Source organism: Triticum dicoccoides, chromosome 5A (assembly GCF_002162155.2).
Source record: "Triticum dicoccoides isolate Atlit2015 ecotype Zavitan chromosome 5A, WEW_v2.0, whole genome shotgun sequence".
In the NCBI taxonomy this organism is placed as follows: Eukaryota; Viridiplantae; Streptophyta; class Magnoliopsida; order Poales; family Poaceae; genus Triticum; species Triticum dicoccoides.
In genome coordinates this window covers 559,565,636-559,570,265 of record NC_041388.1, presented here as the reverse complement: position 1 = coordinate 559,570,265, position 4,630 = coordinate 559,565,636, and the positions used below count along the sequence as shown (strand labels likewise).

The 4,630-nt window shown below is 43.8% G+C and overlaps 1 long non-coding RNA gene across 1 annotated transcript; it reads left to right on the top strand.

Moving 5' to 3' along the window:
- On the top strand, positions 1 to 2,993 carry LOC119297864. Its single transcript, XR_005145747.1, has 6 exons — positions 1 to 360; positions 758 to 874; positions 1,563 to 1,695; positions 2,004 to 2,153; positions 2,377 to 2,431; positions 2,570 to 2,993. It is a non-coding gene; the product is annotated as an uncharacterized LOC119297864 (long non-coding RNA).
- Positions 2,994 to 4,630: the final 1,637 nt, after the last annotated feature.

Genomic DNA, 4,630 nt, shown 5'->3' with positions numbered 1-4,630 from the left:
CAACCATGAAAAGTTTGAGAGACCATGCAAACCACAAGAAATGATGTGCTCCTGTTATTTTGCCATGATCTTGTGGCCCAATTCCAAGGCTCTATCAACTAATGTTAGCTACTTGCTTCTTTGGATGCCTTAATTAGAGCCAGCGAGGAAGATGGGGAAGACAGAGCCAGCAAGGAAGATGGCTCGGCCCTGCCGCTGATGCCCACCGGCCACTTCCGTCAGGCTCCGTCGTGGGAGGGGGCGCACCATTTTTGGGTGTTCCTTCCTACAGCTATCTTGACCATTTGCTTTGGAAGGAGTAATTCAACTCAGGAAGAACAAATAATTTGAGACTTTTTGTCTTTCCTACGATCTGTTCAGGTTGATCATTCTTTTTTATCCTGTCATTTTTTTATTTGCTTTTGCAGTGTATTTGGGTTATTTCTTTTTTCTGGAGCTTGGGCATATTGGTTGTCTTGTTGGCTCTTTTTACCAGCAGTCTTTCCTTTTCAGTTTATGGGAGCAATTACTAGCTTACATATATAGTTTAGTTATTAAGTTTCTATGTAAGTTCAACCTCAGAGTACAGATTTTGTATCTATTGCTTATTTAGTCACTTGAGATCTATTTTCTCTGGTTCATATAGTATGTTAGCATTTCACTCGGAAACTGTATGCTTACTTCAAAATTGGAATGTGACTTTTGCTTTCTGATAGATTCAGTTATGGCATGGTTGCCTACTACTCAAAATGATTTTATAGCGTATCATAAATTTCAGGAACTGTATCACAACAGATCATTGGCATTGTAGCTTCAGTGGACATGTATGCTGAATATCCCCTCACTGGACAATATTGGATTTTAGTGTATACAAGCCCTCCTCTCAGCTGCTTAGGTAGTTCTTCTTTCTCATTATCAATAAATAAGTTGGTTATAAAATATGCTTGAAGATTGCAACGCAGAGAGATTACTTGGCAGACTAAAATAATTGGGAGCTTCTGATTGGACCCTTCAAGCAATAGTGTTGTTAATATGTTAATTATTAGATTATGTTACTAGAATAATTATTGGAGACACACGCATGCACACACACACACAAACACAATTATGTCCATTCATGTATTATATCCTCGTATGCAAACTACTTTTCCCCCTTATACACAGGGATTTATGTTCTATGCTGGATGCATATTTTTGCACCCCTTTTGAAATTATTATGGTGCATATGTGATATACCTAGCTTGTACTCATTCCAACCGAAGGGGTGTGTCTTTAATTTTCCTTTTAAGAAGAAACCTTCTGCAGTGATATGTCTCTATATTGGCAAATGATTATGATAGAAATACCAGGAAACTAATTGGAACTCATAAAGCTCATGAGCATCACGGAGCCAACAGTGTGATAAATTTTATTTTATGTCTGCAACTTTTGGTATCACAAAGCAAGGATGAACCCCCTACATTTTTTACACCTTTAACTATATTATTTGTTGTGCTATTGTGGATGTACCTACCAGATATTTGAATAAAATTTAGCCATTCAATATACATACCAGGAAATTTAGACGCTCTTGTTCATTACAGGCATAAACACCTTACTGCAAATGTTCTTCGTGTCTCGCCTCCCCATCGTGATGGGTGGCTCCTACAGCTTCGCCATGCCAACCATCTCCATCATCTTGGCTGGACGCTACGACATGTGGGAGATCCTCACGAGGTACTTACTACCCAGCAGAATTGACTTCTTACCACATAAGAGTTGTTGTACGCAAGCTAAAAAATTTGTGTCGCTGCAATAGATAAAACTGGTTCTTTACTAATTAACCATTGTTTGTTTGATGTTTTATTTGTGAAATTTGATTACTACTATTTTGATCTTGAGAAGAACATGGCAGCACCTGCAGATTAAACAACCAGTATATCTCTACTTATTAGCTTCATGATGTGTCTATTTCTTTCGCTGTCATTGCAGAAACTTTTTTATTGTGTATACTGCAATGTTGAGCTTTCAATTCTTTTACCCAGTTTAACACATATTGAAGGGTGGGAGGATATACCGGTGCAATGGATGAACCAAGACTACCAAGAGGTCAACTGCGTGAGTATATGCCAACTTGAGTACATATGGCATGAGACTGACGCCGATTAGTTCCTCCCTGAATGCTTGACTGCCAGGTTTTCTTTCATCAGAAATTGTTGTGCACTGATAATTTTGTTAGTTCTCACCCTCCCTATTCAAACAAAATTCAAGCATATTACATGATGTATGTATATAAGAAGCTTAGTCGTGTGTCAGGCTTTGCAAATAAAACTTAGAGCTCAAGTAGTTCAGAATCATACTGAATATCGCTTATCATGTATCTATAATAACAAGCATAACTGACTATGATTTTTTTAGGATATTATTTGCAGATTTTAGGAAAGGAAACCTGACAGAGTTTCAGGGAAGTGGGGTGAGTTCCCTATTTACATTTAAATTGTACTCCCTTCCTTCTTGAAAAGAAGGCATATTAGTTCTGGTCAAAGTCAAACAATGTATTGGTTTGCTCTTTTGCTACATGTTCTTAAATTATTGCATGATGCATCTCTAGGCGGTGAGACCAGAAGCTGGGTGATCAAAGCAACTACATGATGCATCTCTGTCTATGTAGCTGTTTACCATAAGCTGGGTGATCAAAGCAATCTACATGACGCATCTCTGTCTATGTAGCTGTTTACCATAAGCTGGGTGATCAAAGCAATCTACATGATGCATCTCTGTCTATGTAGCTGTTTTACCATAAGCTGGGTGATCAAAGCAATCTACATGATGCATCTCTGTCTATGTAGCTGTTTACCATAAGCTGGGTGATTAAAACAATCTACATGATGCATCTCTGTCTATGTAGCTTTACTTAGCATAAACTGATCTTAATGACTTTGTTTAAACCTATGAGCCTACCATCTACGTAGCTTCATACCATCTATATAATGTGTCCCTTCCTATCTACTTCCATTGTGTATCACATTGTAACGAAACATTTATGTACCAGCAGTAAAGATTTGAGTGTCTGAATATTCTCACAATTCTTGGCTCCCTCTCGGCCTTTGCGCCATTGGCGCAACGAGTCATCTAGTATATAGAAAGCATCCATCCACCTATCGGCAAAAATATACTTTTCACAATTAATTAAAACTTGCAAGTGGATGGCCAACTTGAAATATATACGCAGCTAATACTACATGACAACTCTTTGCGCAATGCAAGAGAAGTGACCCAAGGGATGCGACAATAGGTGCGTCCCGTGCCTAATAAAACATCGCTCTGGATGCTAACGACGTGGAATGATGATTTTCTAATCAGTAAATCACCAAGAGTGGTTGTGGCGGCCGGCAGTTACGTTGTCAAATACTCCATTCATGGTCTTACCATGCTACTCCCTCAGTTGCTAAATATTTGTCTTTCTATAGATTTCAACAAGTAACTACATACGAAACAAAATAAGTGAATCTACACTCTAATACATATGTGTGTGTGGGGGGTAGTAAATATTTAGGAACGGAGGGAGTAGATTAGATGGGACTTTGATCCGTTCCAACTTAATTTTTGTCACGATTGGACTGCTACATCCATCTTTACTTCGTGTTATAACCGTGCCGCCAGCTGCCCCTCCCCGCTCCTCCCCCGCTTCGCTGCCGCCGGAGGGGACACCGTCGAAGCCCGCGTGGTCCCCAAGGAAGGTGGCGGTGGGGCGTCCTCGTCGTTCTCGCGCAGATCTCGCGGCAGCCGGTGGCGATCTCGCGGCAGCCGGTGGTCGGCGCCAGTTGCCCCTGGGGCGGCGTCCCTCACGGCGGCGGGGCTGCCCCTGAAAGGCGCTTGGTGGTGGCCACGTGGCAGCGCGCGGGTGTGCCGGATCTGGGCTTCCGGTATGCGCCCTCGTCGTGGCAGCGCTTTCCATTGCCCTCGGCCATGGGGCGTGGTCCGGGACGGGCCGAGCGCCGGTGGTGCTGGCCAGGACGCACACTGGCAGCGCTCTACTTCATCTCACGTCGTCTCGCTGGCCAATGGTGGTGGTCATCTTCTTCGTCAAAGATGGCCGGCCAGAGGCTTGGTGATCGGATCTCGAGATCCATCATCCAGTCCTGGCTGCGAGTTGGGAAGACATGGTTGCCGATGAAAACTGAACCGTTGGCAGGCGATGGCGGCGTTCTACGCCGTTACCTTGATGGAGGCATCGTCGTGTAACTCCTGTCGACCCACTTGTGCTGCTCTGGGGAAACCCTAGGATCTGATGTTTCAGATTGGACGATGGCGGCACTGCGGTGTCGTTTCTCTCTTGGGAGCATCGTTTGTGGAGCAGCGCTGGAAATCAGAGGCAATAGGTGGAGCGGGTTCGTCTTGCACGGAGCTTCGGTGGAGATGTTAAGTCATGCCTGACCGACAGGTGCTACACATTGTCATGCCTGGTCGGCAGGTGCTACGCACAACAGATCTTTCAAAGACTTCAAACTGTGTCGGTTGGTGGTACTTGGCAGCATGGTGCTGAGGCGTATCAGTGGCGACCGCGACGTGCACGGCTGTTTGCGCGCAGGGAGGAGGTGCCGTTGGGCGCCGTGATGGCGTCGATGATAGCTAGACCGAGCAAGGTTGATGCATCAGTACAGTTCTAAAG